A 19,862-nucleotide genomic window follows, 5' to 3' on the forward strand; every position below is an offset into this window, starting at 1 on the left:
CTAACATCCATGTCCATCTTCCTCCACTTTGTATGTGGGACGCCTGCCACAGCATGGCTTGACAAGCAGTGTGTAGGTCCGCACCTGCGATCTGAACAGGAAAACCCCGGGCTGCGAAAGCGGAACCTGCGAACTTAACCACTGCACCACCAGGCCAGCCCCTCTAGTTTCTTATTATGAACTGCTTGAGTGGGTTGTCCATTGCTCTCTTTGTACATAAATTTACCGTGATTTTTCCAAAGAAGTGTCAAGAAGGAAGATAATTTGGATTTATGGTGTGTCTCTTAGAATTCGGTCTGAACCTGCCATGCACTGTTAATAAATTTCCTTTGGGAGTATCTGTTCTTTGGTGCCAGTTATAAAAGGTATGAGTTTTATAAGTAACAATAGTCCGCAAGCTTGGATGGGCAAAGCTGAAACTTCCTTTGTTTATAACTCAACTTAATGCTCTAGTCCCTATTTCTGCTTTTAATGGAAAACTTTATGCTGTCACTTCAACAACATTCACTTCTAGTTTAAATCTTTGTCTCTTTTGGTTTCAAATTCAGTCTAATTAGAATTTTCCCCCCTTTCTTTTTGCTTTCCCTGAATTTCCGGCAGACTAGCATGGCACGAGGAAAGGGCATCAGGTTCCCCTGCCTCCTCTCGTCTCTCTGGTTCCCACAGTGGGGTCTCCTTCCATTTGTTCTTTGGGTTCCCAAAGAGCTATGCTCTGCAATCTCCCTGTGGCCAACACAGCAAGTAGACATGCGATATTTTCTTCTCTGGTGTGGACACAACCATTATTTAGTTTCACTCCTATTAGTAACTCTGTTAAAAAATGCTATGAATTATTTATTGTAGCAAATGAAGGGTTTATGCAACCTATATCCTCTGCCCTAGAACTATGAGAAATCACCCCTTTTCTCAGCCACTTCTGTGACTGTTTTCTTTGAGGAAAGGAGACGGTGTACCTCCTTAGGAACTTTCCATGGACCACACTGTGGAAGCCACCACGTTGGGGACTGCCCTGGGGCTCTGCTGCTTACGTTCTTCCTTCTGTCCTTTGAACAAGCAGCTTGGCATCATGTTGGACTCGGGACTTTTCTGTGAGCCGTGAAGTGTTTAAGGCACATTGTGGGAAGCCAGGAAATCTCAGAGCCTCTTCTGCTCTGAGATCCCCCACTCTCACCCTGACTCCTGGTGTGGACACAACTGTGGTCCTCCAGTTTCAATCCAGAGGGGGGCAACGTGCCAAGCCACCCTTCAGGTCCTCACAGCCTGTGAGCCCTTCAAACTTGTCTTTTATCCAAGTGGTGGGAAAAATGCTCTTCGGACATCCAGTTCCCTCTTAAAGATTTCCCACTCCATGAATGCTTTGTTCTGAGTCCCGCAGGATTTAGCTTTTGATATTCAAAGCCAAATCTTCAGAATCTCCAAAAGCTTTTTTTTTTTCCCCTCCTTAAGGGCCTGCCTCTGCTAATGTCACGAATCAATTTTGGAAATGCAAAGCCAAAAATGTACTCTATTTTTCGCACTCTCAGCTCCACTTACCCCCTATAGACTGCAGGGGAAAAATAGGATTGCTGAGAAGGGAAAATACAAATGTTGCCATTATCTCAGGCAGGAGAGGATGTGGTGAGGTTAGCACTGGAATTAGGGTGGAGGTGGGAGGGGTGGGGGCTGTTGGGCTCATGGAGCTTGACAAACCTCCTCTTGTGATTCTGACATAGACATGCCTCTCCCTGAGGACTCCTCTTTCTAGCCATGCTCACCAAGGTCCTTCAATGTGTGATATGTTCTTAAACATGCCATTTTGTATCAGGAAGTTGATCAAGGGTCATCGTTCCCTACACTCAGGGCCCTCATTCTTTCCTTCTATACTTAATGAATATGAGGACCATGTCTGTCTGCTCAGCATTCTGTCTTCCAAACCTGGCACAGGGAGTCACATGGTAGGTGCTCCATGATTGTGGGTGGTGAGAATGACAGCTAGAATTGGCTTTGGGCAAAAAATTGTTTCCAAGACAATTGAGGAAGTGATGCTGTTATGATTTGGAAGGAAGGATAATCCTGAGTTAGGAAAAGAGAAGAGGAAAAGAGGAAATAGTTTCTACTCAAAGAGGCTCATATTTTGAAACTCAGGATGATCCAGAGAGTATTAAAGTGTGTTTCCTTGGGGCTGCGCAATTTCTAGGGTCTGAGGCTAGAATTTTGCTGCTGCTTTTCCCTCTCAGCCCTTCTGCAAAAGCTACAAAGTCCTGGTGAATCTGTGGGTCAGTGAGCAGCAGCCTTCCGAGCTGTCCAGTCCTAGCATCAGCAGTAGCTCATCTGCTGTCAAGTTGGACACTAGACGGGGGTCTGTAGACCAGCCTTCCTCAAGCCAAGGGCCAGGTTCCCCAGGTGAGTCTCTTTCATAGAGGCCCACACACCCCAGCCAGGTGTCACCTAAAGTCGCTCCACAGAGGCACAGAAGGAGGAAACAATTCCAAATAAGGAGCTTGTTTCCCCAAAACAAGTTTACTTCTCTCATTGATTTTTCCACTTATTTTCTATTCTTTTAGAAGTAATAATAACCAAGGAGGCTGAAATGTCTGCCTGGTCAATTTCAAATCAGTTCCATGACATTGTAGACCATTCTGTACTCCAGACGAAGAAGGAGAAATTCAGAGCAAATTATTTTAAATTCTGTAGTACTCTGTCTCTCTACATCTCGATTTTTGAACGCTGTGTCGTAGTGACTAATCAGCTGTAATATCTTAAGAATCCCTTGTCAGAGTTTATAGTTCCCTCACAAAAAGACATCTTATGTAATGAATTTTTCAGTCAGGAAATAATAGGGTGTAAACCACTGGTCAATGCCAGATTGAGCAAAAATGGAAATTCAGCCTAGTTTTTAAATGTTTTACCTACATGAGATACTTAATGTTATTCTTTTTTATTTTTTGACTACATGAACAAAGATAAATTTGCAATCTGCCATTTTTACTTATATACAGCAAAGTTGTTGAACCTAATCTTTTCCTTTCTGTTTATGTTTGTGTGGGAAAAATCCTTAAGATCATTGGAGCTTAAAATATTAGCTTGAAACTTTATATATTGACGAGTTGCCATATTTTGGTGAAAACCTTTGTGAGCGTTAAGCAGCTAGAAATTCAAGAAAGTATGGTTAAAAATGTTTCCTCATTTTAATAAAACATAGATTGTGTTAATGATATTCTAATTTGGAGCTTAATTGAATAGAAAACACACCCTCAAACCTTCTCAACAGATATTTATTGAACACTTACTGTGAGCAAGGTGAAGTCTGCAGAGAATAAACAATGAACCTGGTCCAATTCCTGCCATCAATGAAGGTACAATTTAGAGGGAGACAAGGCATAAAAGTAGCTAATTAAAAGCAAGGTGGGAAGTGGCAAATACCCTAAGGATTTTTGGAAAAGGCATGTACTACTTCTAGCAAGAGATGAAGGAAGAATCTGGGAGGAGTCGTTAGCCTTCGAGTTATTTCTGGAAGGGTGATATACAAAGGGAAATCCTTCCAGGCAGAGGAGTGATATGTGAAGTGCATGTAATTCAGAGACTGCTTGTACTCATGTGTGGAGCAAAAAAACATTTTGAGGCTTAGCCAAGGGACTTAAAGATAAATCCATTCTGGCCACAAAAACCCCACAGACGTTTTGTCCCATTCTTGCCTGAGGTTATTTACGCTTGCTGTTCCTTCTGCTTGAAATGCTTTCCCCCCAAAATATCTGTGTGGCTTGCTCCTTCACCTCCTTTATGTCTCAGTGAGACCTATGACCACACTATTGCAAATTTTAGCCGCCACTCTGTTCTTTTTTCATGCTTTGTCTCCACCATACATGTTACCATATAATATACTATGCATTACTCTTATTTACTTTATTTGTCTATTGCCCTTCCCCAGAATGTACGCTCAGGGAGATGTGGATTTTTTAGTGTTTTATATCCTCCAATCCTGCGTAGTGCATGATGCATAGTATGTATTCAACAGATATTTGTGGCATTGTTGAGTGAAAGGACAAATATGGAAAAGCAACATGGTCCCAAACAGTTCACTTTAAAACAATTATTTTTGATCACGACACAGTTCTGAGCTGAATGCACATTCTTTCCTGGTGGCAGCAGCTTCCGTGTGATGTGAATCAGCATATGATGGCTGTTAGCATCCCCTGTGTAAACTTGGGCAAGTCCCCTGACTGCTTTGTGCCTCAGTCTCCTCACCTATAAAATAGGGACGATCAAGTCCCTACCTCAGAGGATTCTTGTAAGCATTGAGTCGGTACATTTACATGTGTCTGGCATGTAGCAATTGCTATATATAAGTCTTTACTATAATTATTTACTTTCCTTTTATAGACTTGAGTTTGGTTTTGCCATCCAATACGTCTCCAAAGACTGAGGACAGACCAGATACTTTGGGCTCGTCTTCAAACTCGCATAGGTCAGGTTGCACCATTTCCCTCTGCACTGACTATCACTTGCCTCCATTGTCAGACCTTCCCCAGGGCTTGTCTTCAAGCCTTTCTGCCTTTAGCCCGTCACTCTATCACCTCTTCTTTTAGGTGACCCTTTCTCACCCTCACTTCCCTCCTCTGTCCTTGGTGCCCATAGTTCTGGGCATGGAGTATGAGCTCAGTCAGCATATCTGCTCATCATTATCTTAATTGGTTTGGTATTTCCCCTGGCGTTCCTCTTCCAAGGAATAATTTATTCCTTCTGTTTTTCACTGCACTACACAGAACGACATTATCTGAATTTCATCATTCTGCAGTATTCAGTCATTGCCATATTCTTTTCTGTCCCTGATTGTGAAATCCATTCTCTATCTATCATGCAAATAAACAAAAAAAAGGAGAAACAAAAATCTTGCTTAAATGTTTTTAATTGACATTTTACCCACTTACTCAGATGAGAAAATGCCACTCTCCTCTTATTCAATCAATTGCTTTGACCTCCCTACTTCTGTTTTCTCAGTTTAGACCTAAGAATCTAAGGGACCCCTGACAGTTTCTTTTCCATGTTGGAACAAACTGTTTTCATGAAGTTGAGTATCCATGTGTCCAGCGGCTCTGAATCAGCAGTTCAAGCTTCGTCTCTTTCCCATCCCAGATCTTTGAGGTCTAGTACAACAAGCCCACAGAGCCTCACCTTCTGGCTCAGGCCCTTCTGGTATAGGAGCGGGATGCGTCTCTACGACCTTTCTATTCCTGGTGACCACTGGGGAGCTCAAGGCTGTGGCACACAGTTTCTGTACTTAGGGTAGTACAGAGAGGCTGCCTCCAGGTAAGGAGTGGTCCCTGTTTAGGTAGCAGAGACTTGCTTTGGGCATTTGACGAAATGAAGAAAAATGTTAAACCAAATTATTTTTACATAGAAGACCCTTCTTTTGCTGTAACGCATTCCTGGATTCAGCAGCCAAAAGCAGAAAAGTGAAAAATGGACTATCGTTTTCCTTATAGGCTCTCTGTTCACTTCATTGCTGACAGTAAGTTAAAAATACTCGGCTGGTGAGAAAAGTGAGAAATGGATGATGATTCAGTCCCTCCAAATAAAGAATCTGCTGCTGAAAGGGAAGGCTGGTCAGCCCCAGCCTGGAGAGGCGTTGTTTTCAGGTCCTTTCCTACGAGGCCATATTCGAGGGAGTGAGAAGCCTGGGCTGCCTGTCTCTAGAAAGAAAAAACCTTTACAAAAGTGACAAAAATGTCAACATGACAGTTTTATAGAGAAAGAAATTCAGTTCCTCCTCCTAATTAGAAACACTGGGGAGATCATAAGGTAGGCGTTCTTGTTACCAACCTGGGCTCTGTTGACCTAACCCTTTCCTCTCGTTGGTCGCCTTGCCTCCTTTTGGATGCCATCGAGGGACCTGTTTATGATCCTGGCCTGCTTGCTCTCCTACAGCTGCCTTATTTTTGGCTCCCAGTCAGTCAAGGTGCTAATTGTGCTTATGAATATCTCCCAGCTATTCTTAACACATTGTTCCAACCAGTTCTCCTTGGCATTTAGAGATGAATTTTGACTTTTTTTTTTTACCCATCGCTTCACTCCATCTCCACTGAGTTGAAAACTCTTACTTTTGGCTAATTTCTACTTTCTTTTCATACCCGCCTCTTAGGCTGTTTTTTTTTTTTTTTGCCACAGCCAACTTCCTTTTTATTTTTTAAAATAAATTTTATTTTGGAGTAGTTTTAGAAAAATACAGAAAAAAATGAAACAATAGTACAGGGGTTCCTATAAATACATTGCCCAGTTTTCCCTATTATTAGAGTCTGACATTAGTATGGCATATTTGAACCAATGTTGATGCATTACTTTTTGTGTGTGTGTGAGGAAGATTAACCCTGAGCTAACATCTGTTGCTGACCTTCCTCTTTTTACTTGAGAAAGATTGTTGCTGAGCTAATATTTGTGTCAATCGTCTTCTATTTCATGTGGGATGTCGCCACACTGTGGCGTGATGAGCGGTGCTAGGTCTGCACCTGGGATCCGAACCTGCGAACCCAGGGCCACCAAAGTGGAGCAAGCATCCCTAACCATTATGCCACCAGGCCCACCCCATTGATACATTACATTTAGCTAAAGTCCACACTTTATTCAAAGTTTCTTAAGTTTTTCTTAATGTCCTTTTTCCCTTCCAGAATCCCATCCAGGATACTACAGTGCATTCATTAGCCATATCTCCTGAGTCTCCTCTTGGCTGTGACACTTTCTCAGATTTTCCTGGCTTTTGAAGATCTTAACCATTTTGGGGAGTATTGGTCAGGTATTTTGTAGACTATTCCTCAACTGAGATGTTCTAGACAGCTATTTACAAAGCTTTCTTCCAGATCCTCCGCTTCTTTCCTCTTGTATAATCTCAAGACATCGACACAAGTAATTTATGTTTGGAACCCTGATGATGGAAATGCTTCCACTTCTAGAAAGATGCCCAGATTCCCTGGATAACTGCGCTATCCTCTAGACCACTTTGCCAATTTAGTTTTCATCATGTCTTCTGTGCAGCATCTTGCGCACTGGCGCTCGATAAATATGAAATGATGATCAATACAAGGTACTGAGTATTCTCAGTTGAGAAAATATTGAATAGAACCACAAAGGTATCAAGGTATAATAAAATGAGTTTTTTCCTTCATAGGTGGTTGGTCCAGTTTGAACTTTCTAGATATAGGAGATAGAACATTATGTTGTCTAAAATATGATGAGAATGTATTTTCAGAAGGCTTTTTGAGGGTAAATGGACATTTTGAGCTCATAAATCTGTGCTCATTGTAGATTTTTCTTTATTCTATTTTTCAAGTTCGTCCTGAGCCAGAAATGCCTGTGTGGCACCTTGTGATTGAGGTTCTGAATTTTTGCTTTCCCACCACATTCAAGCAGTCGGCTTCTTGTGCCTGAGGAAGGAATGGTTTGTTATTATTTGTCTAAACTGCTCCAGTTATTATAATGACCTTCACGTATTCTTTTCTATTGAATTATCAGCAACATGTGCCATTCCAGTTATTAGAAATGGAGCTTAAAAAATCTGTAATTGTTCTCCAGACCAAATACCCTTTCTCATGCTGTTCCGCTGGTTGACTTGAATCCAGTGATCCTTGGGAACGATTTCCATTCTGTTTAGTAGCAGCCACTGGAATGCTTTCTCCAAGACAGTAATTAGATGATGAGTAAGCACTTCTTCCAGGTTACTCTTGTCTCATCCTGACTGCCTTATCCTGTGTGTGTCTGATGTGTGATGTTTACAAAGCCAGACCACTGTTCTGTGACTCTGTGGGGGCTTCCGGGTTTATTGCTGCTCTGGCCTAGCCCTTCCAATGTTCAAGGATGGTATATGACACATTCCCCTGCTCTATGGTCTTGCAGTAATCATTTATTTATTTTTTATTCCATGGCTCAATTTGCAAAGGATTAAAAATGACAGGCTCGTAGTTGGTAGTTTTTGGGGGGCCCGTATATGTACATGTTATGGGCTGATGTCTAATTCCCATTTATGAGTCTAGTGGTGTATGTGGAGTACAAGAATATACAGCTGCTTGGGCAATGTCAGAGGCAGCACTAGGAGAATGGGAATGGTGGCTGCAAAGGGGCCACAGGCGTGGTGTAAGCCCTTCTCAGCGCGTGAGATACTTGATGCCTAAGATAGGGGACAACCTTACGTTAGAGGTACATGCACCTGCTCTCTTAGTCACAGAAGCATCTGAGAAAGACTCTGGGCTTGGGGTCTGATGTCCTGAGCTCTGGTCTGTCTGGCTTTGCCTCCATCTGGTCGTGTAACCCACCACAAGTCACTTCAACTCTCTAGACCCCTGTTGCCTCGTTTGCAACTAAGCAGGTTGGACTAAGGCACTCTTCACTCTAAGGTCCCATGATCCTTGAACAGATTTTGAAAAATGTTCATAAAGCTGCCTTATTTGCCAAGTTAACATAGGATTGAATTTTGTGGGTATAAAAAGTAAGGATAGATTTTGACCATCTCTCTTTTACTGAAAACACGAGCAAGATGAAAGAATAAAATGGATTTAAACGCATGCCTTCTGCATGGATTTATTGAGTGCATGGTCCTAGGAATATGATAGTAAGACATAGTCCCTGCCCCCAAATGTGCTAAAGTTTAGACACAAAACGTGTCAGCCCCTCCCCTCTCTTCTCTACACTCCTACCCTATCCTGAAGGAAACCGAGCGCTGGCATCAAATCTCTGCTGGGCTTTTCCTAAGAGCTGCAATATTCCAGGGCTGCAGATGGGTGGGGCAGAGACCCTTTAAGGGCTGAAGTGAATTCAAGAGACCTCCTCAAAGTGAGAGTTCTTCTAGTCTCAGTGTTGTTAGGTTTCTGGACTATAAATCATGATCCAACCCATTTATTACCCAGCTCCAAACTGTTAGCGTATATGGTGCCTCTTTGCAGGTAAGGAAATGTACCCCTTCCGGACAAATGGCATCAATGTGCCCCCTCTTTGCACCAGTTAGGGAAAGCACCCCCCCCCACTTCCTGCAGGTTGATTCAACCCGTCACCAGGGCACCCTGTGCCTCGAGGACATGGCAGGATCTTAGCCCCGTGTCCTGCCCTCGGTGGATGCCTGGCAGAATCGTGCACAACCTTGCCAGTGAATCCATAGGAGCCTTCCTCAGAGCGATGCTCCTCTCTAGACATTCACCAGGAAAGAAGGGCTCTCCGGGGGTCGCTGTCCTAACAGGACCCAGCTGTCAAGACAGCATTCATTTCTTCATGTTTAAAATTTGGCACCATATGTGTGAACTGTCTCAGAGTTTGGGTCGCAATGCATCCTATTTTTGTCAAATTGCTCTGGTTTTTACTACCTTTTTTTCCTCCATAGCCTTCTGAGAAGTCCTTCTGAGTGGCCATGTGTTCCCCTTTAATAAGAATCAAACCACCCATGCACGATCACAGCGCTTGGAATGAGACTGTGTCGTGGAACGTTTTGAAGCCCAGTTGTGGATGGCACTGTCAAAACTAGGCAAGCCTGATTCTCTACTGCATACGTTCTAATTTAATTGGCCTAATGAGTTCAGGCTGATGTGACCAAGTGATCAATCAGGTTTGAGTTATGAGATATTGAGAAATGGGATTAGAGAAGAAAAAAGGCATTTGGCAAATTGACTACAGGACAGGGAGCTGAGAAGTCTTGATGTAACAATTGGATACTTTTTATTTTTTTCCCCACCCCTTGAATGCTAAGGCATAACAAAACCTACTTAGATGTGCTTGCTTGCTCGTGTGTCATAGGAATTCATTTCACAGTTTCCCCTCTGGTTTGATTCAAAAATGCTTTTTTTCTCTCAAACACAACAAGCGAGAAATTCTGCCTTGTATGGACCACTGAGGAACCCGTGAATGCCTGCTATCTAGAAAACTGAAACGCCCTACTAAATTCTTGCTTCCCTCAGACATTGTTAATATATTCTGTGGAAAAAATACAAAAGAAAACATGAGTTTTAACACTGATATGTAACATTAGTGCCGTGTAAACATTAGCCATTCTGTTGTTACTTATTTAGTGAAATGGATGATTAGTCAAGGAAAGAATTTGAGTGAGTGAATTCTTTCTCCCTCTTTTTGAATAGCTGTTAGAAGGAGGAAGTCCTTGGGTCATCTCAGGCTAGTAACTACAACTACTTGAGACAGACGTTCTTCAAGCTCCGGGAAGGTTAGAAATTGGATGAATGTATCAAGCTTGGCTGGTTTTCCAGTTCACTTGCTGTGGTTGAGGTAGATATGGGTACCCTGCAGCATGTGGATTTCTGCTGTTCATTTAGAAAGATCTAGGGGCTTGGTTTTACTTTTTAAAAGGTTTTATTTTTGAACTTTGGTCCAACTTAGAAAATAAATACGAATTTGCTCCTCAGCTCTGGGAGCAGGAAGTGTTTTATTTCTTCATCTTCAAATAAATCTGGCTGTTCCCTCCTCTCTCCTGCAAGGTTGATGGAAATTTAATCTCATCCATTTTTGCCTTGCAACTTCCTTTGGTCATTCTAGGAAACTGAGGGTCTTGTACCTTCCAGAAAATCTAACAATGGCCCTCTGGTCTTGCTGCTGATGGGGCTCACTGAAAAGCTGGTGGATTGGGTGCCACACTCTTCATGTCCAACTCGGCCACAGGGATCTTTGATCCTTCCTGGGCCACAGGGCCCAGGATTTAGACCCAGGCTCCATATCACCTCATTAGCAGTCCTACGTGGGATGCAGCATCAAGGTCCACTGGGATAGAGTCATGTCTTCTAGAAACGTCTGAGCTTTTCCCCTCTTGAATAATCCAGCTGTTTCCTTTGGGAGCCTAAACTTCTGAAAACTCTCTTCCAACTTGGAGTGGCATGCTGGTCACAAATCCTTGAAATTCTTGCTCTCCCTTGAGATGGAGGTGGGAAAAGTATCTCTCGTTCTTTCACGATGAACCTACAGGTGTAAATTCTCATTCTGTGTTCTCTGCCATATTTGATTTCTTCTTAATTTTTTTTTTACTCTTAAACTGTTGAAGAAGCTACCCAGCATAAATAAGTTAAGGGTTATGTTGCCAGGAAATAGTCTTTGATGTCTGTGAGATTGTTGTTGCTGTTTGTCTTTTCCTTCGTTCTTTTTCTCATGGAGGAAAACATGAAGTTATCATTCTCATTGCCTTCCTCTTTAAGTCCAAGTGCAAAGTTCGTCCGAGGGTCAGGCTTTGTGGTTTTCATGGAATGTAAATGGCTCAAATGGCCCCACTTCCAAGAAGCCTTCTTTAACCTTAAGGCTGAATGAAGTAAGTGTGTTCTCCTGTTCTCTACTGAATTCCCAGCAATACTTTGAGCATACTTTCAGAACAAATTTATTGCACACACTCCCATCTCTAGGGAGAGCTCTGCTTTGTCTTCTCTTTCACGCCAAGGAGAAGGGTCAAGGCCAAGGACTATTGGACTAGGGTCCTTTTTTAGGGTGATGGTGGTGTACATTTCAATATGATGAGAGAAGACAGAAGGCTCTCTTCACTTTGCGTACCCTCTGGTTTGTTTGGTGTATCTTCTTTAGAATCATTGCTTTAGGTCTTTTCTTGATTCATTATTTATTTATTCATTCAACAAACTTTTCTTCAGGGCTTACTCTGTGTCAGACGTCGTCTAGGTCCTGGGAATAGTGCAGCGATAATCCAAACAGTGTTATATCCTCCTAGCTTATATTTTAGTGGACTGTCTCTCTTGGAACTCAGATGGCACAATGAGATTTCTTTGGGCCTACCTGCCTCTTGGGAGGGCTACCTTTGCCCTGAGAAGGCAACTGGGAAGCAGGATGGTTTCTCAAAAAAAGTAGGTGTCCTCCACATTTATGCTTCCATAGCCAATCAAAGAGCTTAGAGCTCAAAAGTTGTCTGTCCCGGCCCAAGTTTCCTTTGTGCAGCAAATATGGAGCACCTGCCGTGTGCATGGGAATCAGTATTTCACCTGATAGACAGAATCCCTGAGTCATGAAGCCTACTTTCATGTTTAGCCTCATCTCTGGGATTTTATCTCCCCTCTTGGGAACCCAAAGTTCCCTGGACCTTGAGGAGGAGGCTGATTGATAATTCCTGATATGGAATTCCACCATCACTCTCTTTCTGAACCATTTTAGGGGCAAAACTACTCATTATAACATTATTTTATAATTTGCTCACTTTGTTGTCCCCCTAACTGGACTGTGATGGGCAGACATCATGTTGTCTTTGCTCTGGTGTCTTGGGAAATCTAGCCAAGTAGCTCATGCCTGTTGTTGTGGAGTGAATGAATGTAGAGATACACTCAGGGAAAAGCAGAATGATGCTGCAACTATTCTCTTCTGCATTTCAAATGGCTATCCTTTTGTTCTTAACTAAGTAACAATTTTAAACTTAGGAAAATATATGGATATAGTGTATATAGATGAATAAATGTTGACATATTTCCTTTATTTAAGGTGCTGGTCTAGGATCTGTGAATTAGAAAGCAGTGAGCTGGATTTCATGCTTTAGGAGTATGGCAGAGGAGATAAGTCCAATACAAACAATGAAATTTGGTTAAGATTATTCATATATTTATTTTTGAGGTTTTCTTTTTTATTTGCTGAGGAAGATTAGCCCTGAGCTAACATCTGTGCCAGACTTCCTCTATTTTGTATGTGGGATACCTCCACAGCATGGCTAGTGAGTGGAGCAGGTCCGTGCCTGGGATCTGAACCCATGAACCTGGGCACGTGGGACTTTAACCACTTGGCCATGCGGCCGGGTCCAAGGTTTTTTGTTTTTTGAGGAAGATTAGCCCTGATGAAACATCTGCTGCCTATCCTCCTCTTTTTGCTGAGGAATACTGGCCTTGAGCTAACATCTGTGCCCATCTTCCTCTACTTTATATGTGGGGCACCTGCCACAGCATGGCTTGACAAGCAGTACATAGGTCCGCATCCAGGATCTGAACGGGCAAACGCTGGGCTGCTGAAGCAGAATGTGCAAACTTAACTGCTACACCACCAGCCAGCTCCCAAGGTTTTTTTTTTAATAGCATCATGATAGTGGCCACTAATTTACTGATGGTTGTGAGTGAAGGTAAGATTTGAGGATTTGGAGTTGTTTGTAAAGAGGCACTTGTGTCCTTTATGAGTACTAAAAAGTCAATGAGATGCAGGGAGCGTGGGATGTTGGTGAAGAGTCAAAGGGTGGAGGCAGAGCCAGGGCCCTGTTTCTGTCCAGCTCAGCACCCTACAGGATCTAGTCTCACCTGGTCCACTTAACTGTGGAGTTGTTACAACTGGGAGGAACCCAAAGAGAACGCACACTCTTAACTTGTTTTCTGTTATCTTTCCTCTCCCCCACCTTGTTGTTAACCTTGAAAGAACCTATTTTTATTTCCCTAGCTTTAAGATGTGTAATCTCTTTTGTTTTGTACCCATTTTCATTTTGATTGAGTTGCTTACTTCTAGTATCTGACCTATGTACCTATAAAGTCCCCCATTATTTTCAAACTTGCCCCAATGATAGAAATTCTCTGATCTGTACAAACTTTTATTTATTAAAATATCACATGTTAGAGCATTGCCTTGAGTTTCATCTTCTAGAAACTGCCCCTGGCTAAGGCTATACCAGGTCAGCAAAATCTGGCTCCGTGATATTTTGTTAAAATATGAACACCTTGGGGGTCTTTGTCCACTTGAGAGATTCCAGGGTTCTGAAGTTCTGAGAGGATGGCAGCTGCCTTAGAGAGGGGACGAAGTGTGTTTTGAAAACACTGTCACTCCACACCAGCTTGGTAATCAATGCCAAGACTGGGAATACTAACAGAGCGTGACTGCCTTCTCACTGCCTTTTAATTTGGTCAAGATATGGCGGGTGGATGCTCGACACATTGACAATTTTTTAACTAAAAAGCTATAGGGAAGGAGAAACTCATGGCTGCCCCACAAGCCATGGTAAAGATCCAGAAGCAGCTCCTCTGTCTCTGGAGTTCATCTGGAAGAGACAGAAGAACGACAGGAAGGACTGTGACCCAAGTTCATTGAAAGACATGACTCTGCACATTTTTCCTGCACTGTCTCGTGCATCAACTTCTCATGTTTTTCAGGGTCGGTGTTCAAAGAATTTGGGAGATACGCTTGACTTCTGCCCGGCTCTCAGCAGATCTAGGATCTTTTGCCTTTGAGATAGGTTCAAATCCATGGTTTAATGACAATCACAGGCCCAGAGCAAACGCTGGCAAAATTTTTGCAAACGTGGGCCAAATTTTAGTTTCATTATAAAATGTAAAGTCAGAGCTGGCTTTGAGTTTTACAGTAACATTTCATACAAAACTATTTTGCCGTTCTTCCAGATGGGTTCAATGTCTATGGCATGCTGCCTGCCGCTCTAAAACGTACTTGGTGCAGAGAAGGGAGGTGGGGGAGAGAATAAAATTTGTTTCTATGTAGGGAAATATGAAGGCTTTGGGATTTATGGCAAGAAAGAGTTGGATTAAAAAATATTACCACTGTAACAGCAGCTTTATCTAAATACTTTCAGTATTAGTAGGGGAAAATGGCAGAGAACCAACATTTTGCTGAATGATTCATGCTAGGTGTTGTGCTCTGTGCTTGACATATATACCTCATTCAATCATTACAATAATCCATGAGATGGGTATCCATTTTCCTTTTAACTGGGGAAATATTTCCTTTATCTCTGGACTCTAGAAATCATCTCATTGTCTCTGTTATGTATCAGATGTGTGCCTATGTGTATCTATCAACCAAAGGATACTCTGTTGGCAAGGAGTCAAAAATACCTTTCAGTTGGAGGCAGACCCAACTTGGTGATGTTTCCAGTTCATGAACAGGGCTGTGGCACACAATTGTGCAGGTTGCTTACTGCAGGAGAGTCCCTGGTCCGGGAACAAATGGGGGATGTAACCCAACCCCCAGTCCACTCACCAAGCTGCATGCTTTGGTACAAGATTCTGTCTACTGGGAGGAAGTGACACCTTTTTCTAATTTACTCCTGTATGTTTGTTTGCAGTGTCTCTACTGATACAGATCCCTTACAACAAATGAGCAACCCAGGAAAGGAGCTTTGAAACTTTAGGTAACTGCTCTTCCATCCTGGCATCTTGGGGTGTTCTCTCTTCATTTTCCCCCTTCTCGATCATGCATCTTGGGACTGTCCCTTGGAGCTCATTTGTCTTGACTGCTGATCTCACTCTGGGGCTCGACCAGGAAGGTGGCTGGATTGGGAAGTAGCTGTCCTCCTCTGTCACTCTCTCCACCTCCCAGTGGGCCTGCAGAGCTGCCACTGATGCAGTGCCCCTTGACCCTTTCTCGGCATTGCTCTTTATAAAGATTGCTTTTTTTAAAGATTGGCACCTGAGCTAACATCTATTGCCAATCTTCTTTTTTTTTTTCTTCTTCTCCCTGTAGGAGAGGAAGACATTTCCTGTTCCCAAATGGGGGTTCGTCTGGCCAGAGAACGAATTAAATTCACATGAGACAGAATAGCAAGAGAAAATTAAACAAAGCTTTATGAGGAACCACGGCCCGGGGCCTTTCTTCCCCAAGGAAGAAAGGGCGGCGCCGAAGAAGTGGGGTTCACATAGTGGTTATATACCCCCAAACATGGTGTTTCACATGTGATTGAAAAGTCCCTCCCACAATAGTCACAAGATTGCCCTGTCGGCACAGTGCTTGATGGACACAGCGGGTAGTGGTCTGCTATCTCCGTGTAGCAGGAGGCAAGTTGATTGTCTGGAGCTGGGCGGTCACAGGTGAGTGCAGCAATCAGTTGCTAGCCTAAGGAAAGACGCTTAATCCTTAAAGAAATGCCAAAGTTGGGGCAGGGGAGGGAAGTCAGTTACAGGAGGTTACCAGACAAGCACAATAAAATGCAGATTTAAGTCCTTGCCTTTGGTATTGATTAAGAGTTTCTAGAAAGAAGGTCATCTCCTTTCTTCTTCCTGGTACAGAGAGGGAGGCACCTTTTACAGATAGAGATTTACCTTACAAGTGTAAATGTATCTTAACAAAGGGCAAGTTCCACTCCTCCTTCCCTGTCCCAGTTTATCAAAAGCAATCAGCCTCAAATAATCCTGATGCCAAAGAGACATATCTTGGGGTGGCCATTTCCAGGTCCCTACATCCCCAAAACTCCCCAGTACATAGTTGCATATTCCAGCTGTAGGTCCCTCTGGTTGTGCTGTGTGGGACGCTGCCTCAGCATGGCCTGATGAGCGGTGCCGTGTCCACGCCCAGGGTCCAAACCAGTGAAACCCCGGGACCGTCGAAGCGGCGCGTGCGAACCCAAGCGCTTGGCCATGGGGCCAGCCCTTATTCTTTTCTTATATCCTTTTCCCTAAAACTTCACAGATGGCTAGGAAAGTCTATATTTTTTAAAACCCAGAGTTCCAAACTTTGGATAATAGTTTAAAGGAAAAATTGATTGAAGTGCTATCTCTTGGTTCTTTAGTAAATATGTTTACTGCATAGATAAATGAGTTTAAAAAAATAAGAGGCAAGGATTGTTGTAAGCTAATTAACCACTGTTGATTAAGCATTTGCTTGATTATTGGCCCTGTGTTACATGCAGGAATGGAATACAAAAAATCAAGACCAAAAAAACCCCTAGAATGATAAAAAAATAAATTGACATGAAAATGGATTTATAACTTAGTTTTAAAAGATGTGAAAACCATCAGGGTAATATATCTCGTGTATTATCGAAGTCTTGGAAGACGGGGCCCCCAGGACACAGGATATGTTCTCCCAGCTCTGACTCTGTGTCCTCTGTCATCCTGCAAAGTTGACTCTGGCCTCCGTTTGCCTTATCCGTGAGAGAGACTCCACTCTCTATAACAGGCTATTGTGTGCCTGGAATGAGATAAAGGAGGCGCAATACTTTAAAGTGTGTCAGGCACTTTGTATATTTAAGGTTTAATTGTCCTTACAAAGAAAGATTAAAAGAGTGCTGATAGTCTTTAAAAAAATAATTTTCCTTGTTAAAAAACGCATACTTTGTGTGAAAAATGTGGAGAGAGTAAGTGATAAATTAAAAGAAAAAAAGGGAACCCACAAAAATCAACTATAAGGCCCCAGAGACATGAGACAGAATTACATTTTGATATATGATTTTTTAGTCTTTTATAAATTTATGTTAATTTGCCATAGCTGAGATACTACTCTATATACATTTTTAAACTTACCTGATTATTCTACTTTATGTCAGTTTAAAGATTTACGGGAGGCACACAGACAGCTAGCTTTCTGGGCTATCAGCAAATTCAGCTTTAGATATAGTCCAGGAATTTTCCAGTAGCGCTTTCTAATGTGATTTTCATTGGATTTACACAGAAAATCAGCACATCTCTATAAAGTCATTTATATTTAAGCTCAAAGTACAGTAATTTTCCCCTTACCATTTTTAAGGTTTTTAACCTAAACACATATGTTCAGGGTTTCAAATTGTATCCTCCACCGGCAGCTGAGCAACTCAATCTCAAATAAGACATTCAAATAAGAATTCTCTAAGTGGGATGATTATATATGCAAACATCAAAAACCCCTGGCTGCTTTTCAGTCCTGTTGCCCCCTATCAAGTGGTGGATTTGCTCATGATATGGTGTAAATAAAACTTTAAATACACGAGGAGAGTTCTAAAGTACGCAGGTGGTATAGGGCTTGCAGAAAAAATGGTTACCTAGAAATTGAACTCTTTCGCAAATTGGAACTTCTTTTTTTCATGAATGCTTGTTTAATTCAAAGCACACTGGGAGTTTCAAATCCTACAAGCTTAAAAAAAACCCTCAGGTTCCCACAGACATTGGTAAATACCCATTGTCTCCTTTGGGCCATTGAATTTGTATCATTTACCCCATCTTGCTTGGTTAGTCATGCCATATGCTCCTGGTTATCTAAATTATCTTAGGTGACATGATACTTTCTTTCTTAATCATGATTAAATGTAAAATGGCAGAAATATTCCTTTTGGGCAAATCACTTTTCTCTTTTTAAACCAGTTCTATCTTGGAATAAAACAAATGAGACGGAGGCCATTGCAATTACAGGTACGATAAGGTTTTATCTTATCACACCTTCAAGGTTTTATGCCCCTTCCTCCAGTTCCGGTCCTCCCTTCCCCCTTCCCCACTCCATTCCTCTGCCTGTCAGGTTTTAACAAGGAAAAAAAACCTCACAAGGATATTTAGAGGGTGAGAAAATGTTAGGATGGATCTGAAGCTCTTTATTAATAGTGAGTTGCATAACAAATGCCATGGGGTTGGTAGGTTTGACGGCCGTCTGTTAAATATTAACAGTACTTGGACGTTCTCGGTATTGTTGAAGTGCCTGGATACAGCTCCGCCAATCACAGAGAAACAGGTTTCCATGGAAGCCACATCACCGAGTCGTTTCATCTCAATGAAATCCACACAGCAAGACAGATCCGTAAAAATAACCCATGTGAAATTGAAGCAAAATATTTTTGGGTGTTTGTTCTATGCCTTTTGGTGTGTGTCTCTGTTTTCCATTTAAAAAATAATCTAAAAATATCTGGGCACTCAGGAGAGCTTCCAGAAAAGCTGGTGCTCTCACCCCTGCCTGGCTGTTTGCTGGTCTTCTCTAGGGCAGGCAATACCTGTGTGTTTTGTTTGAAAGGCTCAACCCCTTTCCTTGTTTACGTTCGTGAACATAACATCTTCGACCAAATTTTAAAATGAAAGAAGAGACTATTTTAAAGGGCATTTAGATACCCCAAACAAAGAAAAAAAAGTGATAATTGATTTTTGAATCTCCTCTATGAAGGACTTTAACAACTCTAAATTAGGTACTACAATTACTTTTATTTTATAGGTGAAAACGGAAGCTCAGAGAGGTCAAGTAACCTCTTTAAGGTAGCACAGCTAATAAGTGGCAGAACCTGGTTTCCAGTCCACATTTGCCTGATGGTAGATGCTATAATCCTAAATTACTATGCCATGTGTTGTTTTCATGAAGGAGAGCATCAATATTATTTCACTGCCAGTGGAGTCAAAACATATCTATGTATCTGTGTATGTATGTAGATATGTATCTATCCATCTCCGTCCATCCATCCATCCATATATGCGCATGCGTACACACACGCTAAGCCCTGCTCACTCCTTTTGTCAATGCTCTGAAAACAAGCATTGTGTTTATGGCTCTAACATAGCACTCATTCTAGTGACTTGTTTGTAGCGACTATGTGACCTGTTTCCTCACAGCTGGGCTCTGAGCCCTGGTGATCATGGGTGGGTTTGGGTTGATCTGGATATTTCTTGAGGCTAGGACTCTGCTTGGCACGATTGTGACTTTATATAAACACAGTTGATTTAGAATCTAAGAGTTTGGATGATAAGCAAAGGCTTTTTCACATAGACCCTTAGCAAAAGCAAAACTGTATTGGGGCTGGGGGATGTTGTTTGGATAAATGAAAACTTCACCAGTGTATCCCCTGAACCAAGAAGGGGGCCCGGTCTGTTTGAATAAAAGACTGAAATAAACACTTTGAAGCATTTTAGAAGCATGAGTCTTCAACTTTTAATATATTAATTTGAAAACACACTTAATTATTGTTTGTTAAAACAATTCCTCTGAAATTAAAAATACTCTACCTTAAAGTAACCAAAGTATGTTAAAATATAATAAAGTAGCCATTTAACCATTTCTCCCTCTATTATTTTCAATTCTTGAACTTGGTTGGCTGACACACAACACTTCACAGGTTGGTTAACATTGACGAATAAAGCAATTTCAGTGTTTAGATTTTTAAAGATACATTTTATGTATCAAAACTTTCTGAAAACCATTTTCAATGGGTAATTATCCAGGATGCGTTATTTATCTCCCAGTCTTAATAAGCAGTCTGTCAGATGTGACCCAACCTTTTC

The 19,862-nt window shown here is 41.9% G+C and overlaps 1 long non-coding RNA gene across 2 annotated transcripts in view; it reads left to right on the forward strand.

The window, feature by feature from the left end:
• LOC138918965 (uncharacterized) overlaps positions 1-19,490 on the forward strand; it is a 29,180-nt gene extending 9,690 nt beyond the window's left edge. For both annotated transcript variants that reach the window (XR_011428767.1, XR_011428766.1), the window contains 2 exons: positions 14,987-15,052; positions 15,385-19,490. This is a non-coding gene — a long non-coding RNA (uncharacterized lncRNA). The remainder of the gene's footprint in view (positions 1-14,986; positions 15,053-15,384) is intronic.
• The last annotated feature ends 372 nt before the right edge of the window (positions 19,491-19,862 follow it).

Source organism: Equus caballus, chromosome 19, assembly GCF_041296265.1.
Source record: "Equus caballus isolate H_3958 breed thoroughbred chromosome 19, TB-T2T, whole genome shotgun sequence".
In the NCBI taxonomy this organism is placed as follows: Eukaryota; Metazoa; Chordata; class Mammalia; order Perissodactyla; family Equidae; genus Equus; species Equus caballus.